This window comes from Chinchilla lanigera, unplaced genomic scaffold (genome assembly GCF_000276665.1).
Source record: "Chinchilla lanigera isolate Chin_1 unplaced genomic scaffold, ChiLan1.0 scaffold00023, whole genome shotgun sequence".
In the NCBI taxonomy this organism is placed as follows: domain Eukaryota; kingdom Metazoa; phylum Chordata; class Mammalia; order Rodentia; family Chinchillidae; genus Chinchilla; species Chinchilla lanigera.
The window spans coordinates 21,496,179-21,513,200 of NW_004955424.1; the positions used below are offsets into that span (position 1 = coordinate 21,496,179).

At 39.0% G+C, this 17,022-nt stretch overlaps 1 protein-coding gene across 2 annotated transcripts in view; it reads right to left on the reverse strand.

The window, feature by feature from the left end:
• The window catches only part of Ehbp1 (EH domain binding protein 1), a 348,572-nt gene extending 344,706 nt beyond the window's left edge, over positions 1 to 3,866 (reverse strand). Inside the window, exons 1-2 of one of the 2 annotated variants that reach the window (XM_005385724.1) lie at positions 3,626 to 3,866; positions 2,275 to 2,433 (exon numbers count right to left, since the gene is read on the reverse strand). The gene's annotated coding sequence lies outside the window, so the exon portion shown is untranslated. The remainder of the gene's footprint in view (positions 1 to 2,274; positions 2,434 to 3,625) is intronic. The other variant, XM_005385727.1, reaches the window with a different exon arrangement.
• Between the last annotated feature and the right edge of the window lie 13,156 nt (positions 3,867 to 17,022).

Consider the following 17,022-nt stretch of genomic DNA (forward strand, 5'->3'; position numbering starts at 1 on the left):
ACCGCGAATCGAACTCACGACCTTGCGCTTGCCAGGCAGACGCTTTGCCACTGAGCTAAATCCCCAGCCCCCTCTAATATTGTCTTAATAAATGAAAAGATACAATTTTAAATAATGGATATTAAGGATATTAAGAAAAATTTTCTCCTGAGAAAAGAAAGGTTTAAAAAAGGCAAAAATAAAGCTTTTGACCAGGCCTGGTGGTACACACCTCTAATTCCAGTACTCAGGAGCCTGAGGAGAATTGCTGGCCTGGGCTAAGTGAGCTGAAAGCCAGCCTGGACTATACAGTATAGCAAGACTGTCTGAAAAAAAAAGGAAGCCTTTTTTTAGCCATTAAAATACATGAAATAAATATAATAAAGGGTAACAAAAGGAAGAAATAGATTGGAATTTAACCTGGAAATCAGGTTGTTACATAACTGTTTTTTTTTTTCTTTTCATTTTTTCTGAATTTATCTCTTGACCATGCATTACATATATTGAGAAATTTAAAAGAATTATAATTTTTTAAAATAAAAACTTAGATCTTGAAAAAAATTAAGTTAAATAATAACAGCTTGTTTAGGAACTCAAGTGAGCTAATGAAAATAATGCAAGCTATAATCTCTAATGTGCTAGTTATTATTGTTATATTTCACTAATGCTAGCCTCAGGTTAAAAATCAAAAGAGGAAACAAAACAACACACCTCCCTGTCTTGGGGAAAAAAGATGAGAGTGAATACTATTTTTACTACATTTCTCCCTTCTTATTTTGTCTGAATCTTTGAAAAGCTGCATTCATCAGCTTTATATTTCAAAGACTTCTGAATTTTATATCCTTAGGTGTTTACACTCACATTAAGAACTGAGGAAAAGTAATGGCTTCCTCTAGGTTTGTCCATCCATAATTTAAGAAGATAAGTTAAAGAACTTGGCCATATCCCTTGGGAATTTAGTTTTTACAGGTAGATCATGTTTTCTTATTGGTTTTTTTTTTTCAGTTTTTACTTTTTTATTTGTACATGTTTGCAGCATATCATCATTACATGGGAGTTGGTACATGTACATAAGACATCTTAATTCTTTTTTCATCCCCTTCCCCTCTACTCTCTCCCTACTACCCCTCCATCTCTTGGTTTCCCTTCTCATTTGCCAAAGATTATTTTATTTTGTTTTATTTTATTTTATTTTTTATCTATTGAGACAGGGTCTCACTGTAAAGTTCAGGCTGACCTGAAGTTCACAGTGATTCTCCTTCCTCAGCCTCCCGAGTGCTGGGTTTATAGGCATGCACCACCATGCCCAGTTACCAAAGATTATTTTAAAGTAATACGGGTTCTACTTTCTCTTTCAGCAAATAATAGTTTGGTCTTTTGTGGATGGATAAATTGCTAGGAAACAAAAATAACAGATTCTATACAATTTGCCAATCCCCATGTAAGAATTTCCTAACCACCCAATCCTATAGGATCACACCTGGAAAGTCCGAGGCATGGACTCTTGGCCTCATTCATACCAAATAAACAGTCATCCAGAGTAAAACAAATAAAGAACACAACCACTGGCCATTCTGGAAGTGTGAATTCTGAAAGAAATATGACAACTTAGCAAAATGTTTGTGAAGAATAGTACAATGTCAAGTCATCTCTCCTGACAGTTAAAAACCAAGATGAGCAACTTTTAACAGCCACATTAAATATTACTTTACATCTGTTTCTTTAGTGATATCTTACTATTCACTAAGGTTTACTTTAAGATAGTTATCATTTTATGCAATGAGACACATACAATGATTAACCATGTGCAAAGCCTATAGTAAAATATTTATGAAGTTATATCTCAGAATAAATTATAACAGTGTTTTTTGAAGAAGGGAGATCTATTTTGACCTGCTTAATTTAAGGCACTTTCAATTCTTAATAGTAGCCAAATTTTTTCATCTTGTCTGAATTCAAACTCAAATATTCTCTGTGTAAAAAGACACCTCTCCATGGGTTGGGTCTTCCATCAAGGTGCTTTTTTTCCACCCAGCTTTTTCTTGATGGCATATCCAGAAACAGAAGAAAGACTTTATTTTGTATCTAGGCTCTTTGTTTCCCCATGTCCTGATTTTGTCAGAAATTTAAGCACTTGTTGGACTCTGCTAAATTTTAAGACTGTTTCAATGCCTTTTAAATATCTTTAGGATACTTGGTCATTTTCTCTAAGGGGAAGTAGGAGGTAGCCACCTTCAATGTATGGACAAAAAATATCCTTGGACTTTCTTAAGTACTTCTAGAGTCATGACTTACAAAGAGCTATTCTCTGGCACTTGAGTTCATGGTCAGTGAAAGACAGCTGGATTTCATCTCTCATCTGCTCCTGGAAGGGTATTTTTTAGATTGTCCTGTAGGGCACCCTGGGGACAGGTTCACTGCTCTTTCTGTATAAACGCCTAAGGCCACAGATATCTGAAAAAACACCAAAGGCATCATTTCTTCAGCACCAGCAATCTCTTCAGTTTCTGCCTCTCAGGCTTCCTGCACATGCTCATTCCCTCCTGGTTTCTAGTTCTTTCCATTCTCCTGAAATGAACCAAGTTGTTTCTTGCTGCCCAGTGATTCTCCAACTTTTTTGACTGAAGCCCACTTAGTGTGGGTGAAAGACTCTAAGATTCAACTTTTCCAGCTTTTTCTGATTTTCAAAGAATTCCCTAAAAGTAATAAACTGTTGCTTTGAAAACAGTTTGTATGTAATATAGGAATATCTACTTAACAATATGGATATGGATTGTTTTTTGTGTCCCACAAGCCAAATTTGTTTTAAAACGTCACCATAGAAAACTTATAGGATATAAATTATGTCACCTTAAAGGCATCTGTTCTTAGTCACAGTCTTACTGCTGAGGCACAATACCTGACGGCCAGAATTTAAAGGGGCAGAGGTTTATTTTAGCTCACATTTCAGTCCCTAATTATCTGACTCCAAGGCAGGATGGGATGGCAGAAGAGAGCTGCTTGAGGCAGAGCAGAGGAGAAGCAGAGAGGAAAGGGAGGAGCCAAGGAAGGGAAAGGTCCCCTTCCGGGTCACTCTGCCAGTGACCTGCCTCTAACAGCAAGTCAGCTGTACTGACCCCACACCCCAATCACCTTCCAAACACATGAAGCTTTGGGGGCCTTTTTAGATATAAACCATAACAACATCACTAGCCTACTGTAGGGTTAATCAAAAAATCCACCTCAAACAAAATAGATGATGGTGGAGGTAACGAAGGATAATTTAGAATTAAAAAGGAAGAATAGAAACCACTGTAAAGTACTACCAACTCAATATGCACCGCTGCTGATAACAAAGCAAGCTTCCCCAAAGCTGAGGATATTATAACAACCTGGCCCAATAATAGTGAGAATTTTGCAAATATTGCCAAACATTGCCTGCCAGACAGGCAAGTACTCAATTCTCATTAGACTCAGTTATTTATTAAATTTTTATTTATGAATTCCAAATACCCCTAGCTCTTGACTCAGAAGTTATTAATAAGTAGACTTTCGAGACCCACCAACAAAAAAACCTAGGGTATTATGATCATTTGCTAGTAAGATCCAAAGTAAAGACATACTTTGGGATCTGTCCATGGGACACCAGGAGGTTGCTGTGGCCTACCTGTTGGCTGTGGTCCAAATTTTGGAAATCACTCACTAGATGGTTGGTTTGGCTTTTTGAGCAAGCTTTTGAATTGCAGGATCACTGTTTCTGTTTCCCACTTTGCCGCTAAGGTGACATCCTGACGTGCCCTAGCCATCAACTTGATGCTGCCTGGCTTGACCTTCCAAATTCCCAGTTACTCACTGGAGTCTGTCTCTGCCAGGAAGAGTCAGATGTTACTCTCTAACTGGACAGACTCTAAGTGACCACTCTACAGCATCTGTGATGTCATAATGGGAGGAATTGAGTGAGACAGGGCAGAGGGAAGTCAGAAGACCTGGTCACAGTCTGTCTCTTCCTTGCCAGTGTTTGATAATAGGCAAGTTTCTCACTTCTCAGTTTAGATTTCTGCTCTCTAAAATGTACTAACACCAACTCTTAGATTTCTTATGTTGAGCAAATAAGATCACCTAAGTAATAAAGCATTGTAAAGTATAAATTTATTTATAAAAGTAATATATATGTGGTGGTGTTACAGAGAGATAATGTGCATGCGAACATCTGGACTACTCTATTTACTAAGCATAACGGATATTAGAATTACTATGATGTATAAGAATGACATATTTCAGACTGTCAAACATGTGGGTCAAATGTAAAGACTGCAAGGCCCTCAAGACTATTGAGAAAATTGTAAATTTTTTATCTCATAAGTACTTGTCTCAGTGGTCCTGAATCTCTTGCTTTTTGTTCTTCTCATGGATTTGAGAGTATGACTTATTTCAGATTAATTCCAAACATTAGAAATGAAGGCTTTTTTTTCTTTTCTCTTTTGTCCCACTTGAGTTTAGGAGCTCCTGGAGAACAGTGGCTGAAGAATGCTAGGAATTCTTTCCTCCACTCAATCAGGAATGTGTCCAGCTTGAGGCTCTTGGCAAGAACGTAAAGGCTGCCAGATAAGGCCCAGCACTTGAAGCATCCAGAGCTTGGGGATGTGGGCTTGCTGTGTGGGAGGGAGCCCTCCTCTAGAATCAGGCCCTCCACAACATCCCCAGAGGCTGCTCTTAGACTGGATGTAGAAGCTGGAAGTGGAGATACAGGACTAACTTCGGCAGCCAGTAAGCAAATAGACAGCTCAGCTAAAATATGGGCGACAAAGACTCAGTAGTATGTTCAATCTCTGGGAGAAAGTACATGGTCATGGTGCATGGCTCATCCTTTCAGGTGTTACTTTGCATGTCAAATTTCCCCCAAAGGCTTATATATTAAAGATGTGATCATCAGCTTGGTGTTATCGGACAATGGTAGAACTGTTAAGAGGTATGGCCTAGTGTGTTGGTTTGGAGCTTATTTTGCAAGGGAACAATAGAATACAGGACATATATTTTATAAGATTATTTATAATAGTCACCCAAGGGATGATATACAACAGAGTGCAGGAAATCTGTCCACACACTAAGACCAAGGAATCCAGCTGAGGGCCTGGATCCCACAACAATGTCCTGCATAAGTCCAGCTGAAGACTTAGAGCTCATAACAACGCCTCCCATAAATCCAACTGGAGGCCCAGAGCCCATAACAATACCTCATGCTTCATGGATCTGTGCTGCAAAAGCCCAAAGGTCAGTGATGGAATCTGGGAAATCTGCACCAGCAGGATGAAGGATCTGCACTGGAGCCAGGAAGCAATACTCAAAGTAAGAACCAGAGCTCCCCCGGAAGATAACACAGCCATCCTCAGCAACAGTGCAGTCCCAAGGTCCTCTAGTGGTGAAAACAGCTGAGTTCCCGTGAGGAAAGCCAACACAGCAAGCTTCTTCAGGAGACCGAGCTGTGCGCCTTCTTTCCATCCGGAGCCAGGAAGCGATGCTCAGACTGAGGACCAGAGCTCCCCCAAAGTGAACCGAAGCCATTCTCAGTGCCAACAAGGTCCTGGGCTCCTTGGAGGATGAAGACAGCCAACTTCATCAGAAAGCCAGCATGACAAGCTCCTCCAAAACAACCAACAAACTCCTTACAGCTTCTACCAGCTCCCAACAGCCTTTTTCCACTCCCAACAACCTCTTAGCTCCCAACGGCCTCCTTCTCCTTCTCCAGTTCTGCCTCTTATGCTGCTGGCAACAATCCTCAGGTGGGCCTCCCACACACAGTACCATACTTACTCAGTTCAGCTAGGGGTTATAAGTTGACCACCAGTTATCAATCCACTACACCTAGTGAGAGATTTTAGGTCACTGGGGGTGTAAAGGAATTATGGGAGTCAGTCTCTTCTTTTCTCTTCTTCACTTCTTGGTTGCCACAAGATGAAGAGTTTTTTTTTCTGATAATGCTCCTACCATGATGTGCTGACTCATCACAGTCCCCAAAGTGACAGGGCCAAGTAACCATGGGCTGACATCTCTAAATCTGTGAGCTAAAAGGCATTCTTTGGAATCAACACAGTAGTAGACTTGAACAGAGGCTCTGCCATTTGCCCATTAGCTACATGATCTAGGTTACATACTCTGTGAGTTTTGGGGTTTCCCATTAATAAAGTGGAAAAAATTATAGTATCTACCTCTTATGATTACTGTTCAATTCAATAAAATAATACACAAAAAAGGGTAATACCTCTCCATAAGCTTAGGTTATAAAGCCTATTTTTACATGACTAAATTTTAAGCAGTCTCACTATCTTGCACTTATTCAAAGTGTAGAGTACTAATGAGTTTTCATATCTGGTACTTCTTTTTGATTGAATTAAGCAATAGCATAAACTTGAATATAGAATAACATATGGTTTATTGAAATGTTAATCTTTTAGAATCAGTAACAGAGAGCTTTGACGGTAATCACAGGGTCTCGTTCTAGCTCTCGCCCATAACCTGTCCCTATTGCAGTTTTTACAAGGAGCTTCTAGTCACAAACTGGTTGCCTTCTCTGAGCACATTGATTCGATTGAACAAGGGTAGCTGTTCTTCACTCAGGCACTACTAGCAGCTTGGACTAAGCTGTTGTAAGTAGTCAAAGGCATCAGGGATTCTATTAGGTAGTGTTGCCTTTGAGGACCCTTTGGAGGAGTCACATTACCTACCAGATCCTCTATGTCTGAGTCTCAAAGTTTTATCTGAGTTGGAGAAAGTCTACCACCTTCCAGGCCATAACAGGGTTCTCAGCTTCTGGTGCTTTGCTTCTTCCAGCCTCTGTAGGGGAAAGATCTGGGAGGGAGATATTGATCCATCTTATTCCTTGCATGGTTCAGATTAGAATTCTTGGAACACTATTCTGCAACCTGCCACTTCTAAAGCAATGGTGCTTCTTCACTTCCCTACACCTTGCATTGTGATATCTATAATTATTTAGGATCTGTTGAGTCCTTCTAAATGCTTAATTTTAGATGTCCAGCTTCCCCCTGCTATGGTGAGGATGAAGAGGCAGTTTTGATCTATTCCCTAAAGTCTCCAGGCACTTACCGACAGTTCTTTCTTCTCTATATCATCATCTATGGATTCTGAGAAGGAGCTCCATGTCCAACCAGGAGCAAATTCTATCTCTCCACTAACTGTCTTCACGCTGCCAGGCAGATTCCTACATAAAACCATCCTCTTCATACTTAGAGAAATTTTATCATTTATTTATGGAAAGAGCACACTATTTTCTGGAGAAAATCATGCAAAACCACTGCTTTTATTGACCTCAACTGTATAAAGGCATGGCTAGGTTCCAGCCTAAGGCAAGATGGAATAACAGTTTCTTGGGTTGTCAGAGAAAGTATTGAGTGAGAATCAAGAAAAGGTCTCTGTGTGAGACTCAAGGTGGGTTGAAGGAAGAACTTTTCTGCCTGAGCATTTGGACCTGGGACAAGGGACTAAGGCAGAGTCTAGAGGACATAGCCAGTTATCATATGGTATGGAATTTGCAAATGTCAGGCAGCTTTTGCAAGGCTTGATCAGAGAGAAAGTAAGACATGAATGAAGGCTGCCTATATTTGGCCAGGCTCCAGACAGAAAGTTTGTTTGTAGGAGCAGGATCCAGGTCTAGGGAAGCCAAAATGGCTGGAGAGAAATGAAACACCAGGATCCCTATCACTAGCTAAGTTTCTTGGAAGTGTCAGGAATTCAATGATACTTTTAAGATATAGTATCAGGCAAATGTGAACCTGATGTTGAGAATAGTCTTGAGCACCTGCCTATATTTCTCCCCCAAATACCTTCTCATGGTAATTTATCTGGTGTGCATCCTACTCATGCCCATGGTTTGGCTGTTGCTCCATCTCAACTATTGAATATTGCAGTTGCCTTCAGCTTTGCCCAATAATTTTCTTCTCCACTCTTCTGCTGTTGCTTGTCCCTAGATACAATGCTTCCCCATGGATCTTTCATGTGTCCAAACCCATCATTTTCCCCTCAAATCTTCTCCAGCTTTCCTTGCCTTACTCTTTGGAATCCCAGCCAAAAATCTGAGGTTTATCAGAATCTCCTTTCACCTTTCCATTTGTTGTGGACAAATATCACTATGGTGGTTATTCTACCACCATTCTACCATGACCTTGGGTAATCGTAAATATCACTAGTGCTTACTAGTGTCCAATTTTCTCTCTGTCTCTGTCTCTGTCTCTCTGTGTCTGTCTCTCTGTCTCTCCATCTCTTCCTGGGTATATAAAAGATCTCTTGCTTCGCTTCCAATTAAGTTGAGCTGCATGATTAGTTTGGGTCAATGAAATGTGAATGAAAGTTAATGTATTATTTCTAAGCTAAAGATACTGAAAAGCTCTTTCTCAGTTCTCTTTACATGAAACATTTCTCCTCTCCTGTTGTGTTGAAGCTGGATGTCTTGTGTCAAGGTGGCAGAACCACCAAATCAAAGTAACCTGGGTTACATTCACCTCATGAAGGGTGGCTGCTTTAGAGAGATGTTTGGATCTGCAGCAGATGCTGCATGACTGAGAAATAAACTTTTGTGTTAAGCCACTGAGATGAGACTCATTTGTTACTGTAGTATAATCTAACCCATCCTGAATAATGCAATCATTAGGGCCTATCGATTTTACCAGTTCATATCCCTGGAATCAATTTCTCCCTCTGTTGCTCTACCTCAGGACCTCAACATTCCCATCTTCCAAGACCACTCATATAACTTTTAAAAGGTCTCTTTGCCTCCAGTTTGGCAACTCTCAGACTTATCCTCCAGACAGAATGGTCTTTGTGTAATTCAAATCTAACCACATACAAAGGATTACTCTGCTTCATTGGATTCCTACCACTCATATGATGAGTAGTGCAACATGACAGATCCCCACCCAGTCAGTCTCATTTCCTCTCTGTCTTCTCTTTACATTTTATGTCAAGCAATACTCAAATATTTGTGATTTCCAGAATAACCCATGCCATGTAGCTTTGCTTTGCTCCTGCTGTTCCACTTATCATAAACATCTCTATACACCATTCACCCTCTACTTTAGCTGGCTAACTCTTTATTCTTAAAGACTAGATTATGTTTTTCACTTAAAATATTTTATTAGTTATCAGATTAATAATATCCCTTAGTTATTGCAGGTTGATCTGATGTGCAATCTCCTGAACAAGTATATGGCAAAGGCTAAATAAAAAGAGGCAAATGGAATGATTTCAGGGCTCCAGGAGGATCAAAGCCTTCTCATAGAATTTGAGATTCTCTCAGGGCTAAGACCAAGACCTTCTCTGGGTGGCGTATATTTATTTGGTTATCAGAAGAAGGGAGGGGAGTATTCAAGAAGGGCTGAATTACTCAAGGGCTTCTCCAAGTAAGGTACTAAATTAATCCTTAATAAGGATTAAGTTAATCCACCCAGGAGAAAGATACCTGAGGCTACAGTCTTTATCTAGTTGAGATTGGATCCAGGTGTCTTGGCTGTGATCTTGTCTAATCCTTTGAGGCTTTCTGGTTTCATTATAGATTTTCAGTAGGGATTAGTGACTCACAGTGGTTCACTTACTATGAGTCCATTGTCCACTTCCAGACAAGAGGCCTAGGCTTTGGACAGATTCACAAGTAAACATAAAAAGCTAATTGGTTAATTTAAATCCTGCTCAGGGCTGCTTCATAGTGGTCTCCATCAATTAGTATATGTTTGTGACACATAATAAGTACATTCATTGTGAAGAATCTTCAAGACTAGATTAAAATACTAACTTCAGAGGAGGTTTTTCACTGTTTTTAACGTCCCTCTTTCTTACTCCTACAGAATCACATGCACATCAATGATCACATTGTCTTACATCTGTTTCTCTCTCTCTCTCTCTCTCTCTCTCTCTCTCTCTCTCTCTCTCTCTCTGTCTCTGTCTCTGTCTCTCTCTCTGGGAGAGTATAAACTTGACTGGGTCCATGCTTGTCAGTTCCTTTGTGGAAGCTCAGTTATAGTAAATGCTGAAGTAAAGAGACTCAAAATGAGGACACTCAAGGCTCATTCTTGAACACAAAACACCAGGATGATGGACTGTGATGTGGACTCAAGAGTTCAACCTGAAAGTTTCATTACTCTGGTGGGCTCCAGGTCTGATGGAGCCCAGGTTGGGGAATCTGACTTCATTTAAAGTTTAACAAATGGTGGACTCATGATGGAAATTATTAACTTCCTGCCCTAATCAAGATTATCTCAAGAGTTGAAGAGATATTACAGAGAATGAGGCACATAAAAAGATACTCCTTTGAGGACCAAACAAGGTAGAAGCAGAAGAAAGAAGGTGGGACCTGACATACACTTTGGAAGTTATTGACACTCTTAGTAGGTTGGGCTTAGGCACTAACCGCACAGCAAGAAATGCAGTAGATTCTCACTTTCTTGAACCAGTGCAATAAGAAATGTAGTAGATTCTATTTGCAATTGTTATAGTCTATAAAGTACTGATTAGCAACTATAAAGTATTGATTGTGATTGTCATAGTCTATAAAAGTACTGATTAGCAGTCATTGCTCCCATATAGGATATATAGGATTATGTTCCTGTAAGACTTTGGCCATGTTTTCATCAACCAATTTATATATAAGCATGTTTTATGTAAGTTTCTGTTTGAAGACATCTTATTGTTTATTTAATATGTATTGATGATTCAATAATATTGAACTCATGGCCAATAGCATCATATCACATGTCTGAACAAAGCTTACCTAACATGTTTTCTCTGTAAGGTTTTTCTTACACCTAGGAACACTGTGTATTTTAGCTGTACACATAAGGAAAATTTTAAACAGCCAAGTCACCAAGAAAAACCATAAAAATGTAAAAATAATAGCACTTAAACAGACCTCAAGGAGGACACTTACTTATAGTATGAGAGTTGGAACGAGAAGGCAGAACATCACCCTGTCTGTCCTCAGCTAGGAGTATGCACATCAGATGACTCAAATTTTTCACTGCTCTGCACATGTCCACAAATGGTCATGAAAGCGCTGAGTGTGGATTTTGTGGTTACAAATAAATTTTAGTGAGTAAGCAAATTTACAAATATGAAATGCACAAATGAGAACCAACTACACTTGTGAGTCTTGAACGCCTACTACACAGTATTGAACTCAGTAATTTACATGTACGTATTTCAGATTTATCAACTTTTCACTCTTTAAACAAGATAACTCAGCATTAACACTGGTGAAGATATTGTTAAATTAATAGGCTTTCATCACTGGAAGTGTAGGAATTTTTTATAAAGTTAGTGCTATACAATCTTTATGTCATGCTTATGGATGTATTACTGGGATTGGAAACATAATGAACTGAGCTTTGTTCCTCTTAGAAACTTCTAACTCAATAGTCTCAGCTCTTATAGAAAACTAAGGATGCATTTCACACTGTGCAATAAAATTGTTGATTAATAATGCTTAAAGACTCACCAGATTGTGTACTAAGTTTTGAATAGAATTTTTCTCAGAGGAAAACATCTCTAGAAGTGAAAAGTATAATCTTACAGCTTCTGAATCTATCCAGATATCATGTGGAGCCAAAAAGAGTCAAGTAAATTAACTGAAAGAAGCAAATATGGCATTGATTGCCTGGGTGGGAAGCTGAAAAGCTAGCAAGCATCAGACTATACTGCTACAGACTAAATATTTATGTCCCTCCCAAATTCTTATGTTAAATCCTAATGCCCAATGTGATAATATTTAGTGGTGAGGTCTTTTAGAGGTGATTAGGCCATGAGGGTGGAGCTGTCATGAATGAGATTAGAGCCCTTGTAAAGGAGGCCCCAGGGAGTTCCCTGACCCCCTTCTACCACATGAGAACACAGCAAGAGGGTGCTGCCTGTGAACAGGAAGTGGGTCCTCACCAGACACTAAATCTGTTGGTGCTTTGATCTTCAACTTCCCAGGTTTTAGAACTGTGAAAAGTAATATTTCTGAGGTTTTTAAGCCACATAGCCAATGATATTCCATCACAGCAGCCTGACTACAACACATATCAATTACCTGCAAAATGAAAATCCTGCCCAATCATCTGTGTGCACATAGGAATATCTGTGGCATACTCTTCAATCAGCTCAGTCTGGATTCTGTTCCAAACTACATGGGGATCTTTCCTCCTCCTTATCTTTACTTCTGCCAGAATGTCATTCTCTTTCCCAGTGAAATCACCCTTGGCTAAAGAGGCTTAGTCCAGTCCCACATCTTCCATTAATCTCCTGCATCTCTTCAGCCACCTGTAACTTCCCTATTTGTTGGAGGGTATGGACCACCCAAAACTAACTCATCTGTCTAAAGGAAATAATACCACATATCTTGCAGGACTTTCATGGGATAGTATATGAATGCACCATAGCTCAGGGCCTGGCACAAAGAGGAGGCTGAAAAATGCTGTTGATTCTTTTTCTGAATTATGCTATTAATTTGGTTCAGAGGCATTAATCTTTTATTATCTCTTCCAAGGAAGGCAGATTTTATGAAGAAATGGAAAACAATTTGTGAGAGACAAGGTAATAGTAAGAAAGAGCATGTATTAGGAGAGTGATTTTGAATTTTACGGATCAGTACAAGAATCTGGGGGGCTGAAATCAGGTTGTTTAATACTTGCTTTGTGCCAAAAGACTTCCTAATAATTCTTTATTCTTATGTCATCTTTTTAAAAAACAAAATAAACACAAAGGCAAAAAGGCACGAAGGCCATAATATCTAGAATTTTTGTTCTGAAAATGAATATATTCAGCTTTAGAGAAGAACCCACCAATTCACTTAGCCTTTTTTTTCCCCCATTCACTGGCCAAATATTTATTGAGGGATACATATTATGAATTTTTCGAAGCATATGGCACACCCAATAAGGACCGTTCTTATACTCATGCACCTTCCTTTTTTTGTATCAGAAAACATAAGGGACGGGAGGCTGAGGCAGGAGGATTGTTGCAAGTTCGAGACCAGCCTGGGCTACAAAGTGAGCTTAAGTCCAGGCTGAACTGCATAGCAAGACACTGTCTCAAAAAGACAGAAAAAAAAAAAAAAAAAAAAAAAAACCATAAGGGAAAACTCATGTCTAATCAGTGGCCCATGCACATATATGTGGGAGCTATGGAATAAGAATACTCAGTCACCAATTATATGGTCTCTGATTCTATGCTCTGAAGAAGGGGGCAGGAAGCTGTCACAATGTGCAGAAACGGAATGTAGAGACAGATAACAAAAGACAACAACTCTGACTGAGTCTGGACCCTGAGTCAGTGAGGTTCAGACTGAAGACTGGACATCAGGTTGGCTACTTTTAGTGAGCAGAAGCCCCATATAAACAGAAATCCTTCTGGAAGTTACTATTTTTCACCCAGAAGAACAATGACATATATTTAGTTCAAAGAAGCCTGAAGTACACAGCACAAGTGATCCCAAACAGTTGTCAAAGTGAGGAGATAAGCTTTGAGAAAAAGATGGGGCAGTGAGGATGGAGTCTAAGCCTGGCTCTGTTTGGGGAGTTCCTCAATTTGTTTCTCACCAGGATTCAAAAGAAAATGGTGAGATGTTGTAGAAAATGAGCCTTCAAAAGTACTATAGAAAACTTTTCCCACTGTTAAACACTTGGAGTACTGAGCCAACAAAAACAAGACACTTGCTCCTGTTCTGAAAACACAAATTGCACAAACTAAGGTCAGAATAACAGTTGTGTTTCATTACTGCAAACCTCTGTGAGAAATTGGAGGAGACTCCCTGGGGACTGATGAACCCCTGTACCATGCTGATTGTTAAATTCAGTGGAGAAGGTATTGCGTATATAATGTGTCTTCTTTCCAAGAGTCACAAGGGAAGGCAGCACCTTCAGAACTTGTCACAAAACTTCCCAAAAACTGAGGGTCTCTCATGATGATCTCCAGTGCTCTGGACTAAAATTTATAAAATGGAATTAAAAAGAATTCTATATTCCAGAGGAACTTGGGAACTCAAACATGAATGTACTAAAAAAAAAAATATGTAAAAGCCCTACTACATTTTCTAGAGTTTCCCTTTTGAGTTAATTCCTGCAAATTACACTGCAGAGAAAGAAAGGAGCAAGGTATTTGAGGCCAGCTTTCCTAGCACATTGGAAATATGACCAAAAAAGAAAATGATTAAGAAACGATGAGCAGAAACTTCTCCATTGTCACTGCATTTTAGGATTAAAAATAAAAAGATTTACTAAAATTAGTTACAATGTCAAACCCTTAAAGCAGAAAGCTTTGAAGTAAGGCAAAAGGCCTAAATGCAGGGCTTCAGACAACTTTATCAACTTCATGCAGTGCGCTACAGCAAGCAAATTAATTATTCCCAGATGCTGGGGATGAGGAATGCTGCTGGATTGTTTTACTTTTCAAGCTCTTCAGTATAAACACATAGTCACAGGACTGAATTCCCTTTTTTGGCTCTCAATATGCAAGTAATTATACACTATGCAGGATAATGTTGGATGAGCCCTTCTTTGAATACCAAGCAAGTTCTGGGTTCTGTCAGCCTTTTGGATACCATGTCCACAAACATTTTTCTGTGACAGTCTTTTTTTTTCCCAACAGTCTTTAGTAACAACTGGTAAACAAATTGTTTCAAGTTTTTTTTTAATTCAACAGCAGTGCAGGCCTCATTTCCAAATTATTCCAAACTCTTTTAGAGCTATAGGAGGAAAATTTACTTCTAGTATAGCTTCTATGTTGCTGCAGTTTTTCTTCAATTCCCTTGAGAAGGAGGTCAGAATTTATAAGTATTTATATTTTTACAGTCTTCATATTTGACCAACATACAAATAAAGAGAAAAAAAGGCAGATTATGAATTGGCTGTGAATTGAGAATGTGTTTAGCATTAAACATAGCATCTAGGATCATGGCCAGAATAAAGGGTCATATTTTCTATTCCAGCCCCAAGTTTTTACAGGACAGATGGATGAGTTAGGCAGGGGTTTTTTGGGTTATTCGGGCTTCACACTTCTGGGAGTAAATAAACTCAGTGGTTTGCCTTAGGTCTTCATATAATGAAGCACAGTACATGTGCATGTGTGCATGTGCATGTGTGCGTGTGTGCGTGTGTGCGTGTGCTCCCTCAGGAACTATTAAAGAGAAATCACATTTTCTGCAACGAAAAAGACCTTCTGTATTTCTGCCAATTGCCGCACAAACAAGAGGGAAAGTTCAGGGAAAGGTTATAGCTAAAAATAAATAAAAAGAAATTCAATGAGAAAACAATATTCGGTCAGGTTGGGGCCCAGAGAAAAATACTCATTCAGAACTGGACTGCCATTCTGCTTTCTCTGAAGTGAGCAGCTGTGGGTTATTGAAACCAGCCCACATGGCTGAGTCCCTGCAGCCATGGCAACACACAGCCCTCTGTGCTGGAGTGGTTGAGGCACAATGGGGCAGTTCCCTAGCCGCAAGTGTTCTGGCTACAGATGAGGGAGGTTGTGTGGGGTTTTGTTGGTTTTTGTTTTTGCTTTCATTTTTCTCTTGTGTATACTGGGATTTTGATTCCTATATTTCTGGTTGGTTATTGGAAACTTTTCCAACCTGTAATAAAGCCAGACCAAAGGGGCAGATTCACTCAAACAGCAACATGGAAGAGAAGCACTGAAGTGTTCATCAGGGAAATGATTTATTCTCAGCCTCTTTTAAACTGTAAGTCTTATGGGCTGGGGATATAGCTCAGTGGCACAAGTGCCTGCCTGGCAAGCACAAGGTCCTGAGTTTGATTCTTGGTACTCCCTGCAAAAACAAATAAATCTCAACAAATTATAAATCTTACAAGTAGGCTCTAGGCATTTGTACCTGGTCTGTTGAATTGGAATGTTAAGATGTTTTTGAAATAGTGTTTATCTTACTTTTTATATTTGTGGTTTATAATAACATATAACCTAAAAGAAAAAACTTTCATAGTCTTGTGAGTTGACATATTTAGCTATAACTAAAGTCTTTGAATTAAAAATACAAGCTATATTTTAAACCTTGTATATGCATGACTACAATAATTGACACATTCCAGTGTTGAACTCAGCATCTTGGTTTCATTACTACTACAAGATTAAAACAATCTACCTACCAGTGAAATATAAAGGAAATTTTAGTGTGACCTTATGATGTAGCATAGGAAATAAGAGTATAGGTCAGTGATGGCAAATCTTGTAGACCTTTCAGTGATACCAACAACCTGCTGCAGCATGCATGCTAGAGGTTTGCCACCACTGGTGTAGACTTTATAGCCAAAGTGCTTGAGTTCCAATCATGACATATATCAGCTGTATAACCTCGGACAAAATACTTAAACTCTCTGAGTCTATTTTCTTATGTGTAAAAGCCAGATAACAATAGTAGTTACCTTGCAAAAAGTGTTATCATTACAAGTATTAAGTAAGTTAATATTTGTAAAGTGTTTAAAACTGTTTGGTTAGTGTTATACAACCTCTGAGGAATAAATGAGTAAATAAAGAAAGAAATAAAAAAAATTTTTATCAAGCCTCATTTTTGACTGTGGAATATACCATCTTTGGAATCTGGAATAGCAGAGTATATTTGTGTATCTATGCTCTGCTCTTGAAGCATTATACTTCTTATTTACATATAAGACTTTTAATTCAGTTGGAGTCATCCCTAAGGCCCCTTGAGCCTGATAAAAGAGCTTGTTTGTGAATTAAGGCAATTTGTATGCCTGTATGGAGGAAATGCTTTCAAAAATAGATACTAGGTCTTCTAATTCATTTGGATCCTTATAAATGCTTGAAAGCACAAATCACAGTGGTTGCTAAACTAGCAAGCATAAGTTGTGACCCTAGGCTGGGAAACTCATCACTATACCCCATACTTCAGCAGCAACCAAGAAATCCCAGTTTCCTAGAAACAGAAAAGCCAGCACTTTTTCAACTCCATAATATAGTGGGGCACATCTTTCCTACCAGGGCTTTTTCAAAGGCTTTATATTTCATTCAGAATTCCACCACTGGCCCTGAAGAGTCCAGTCAGAGCTCAGATGT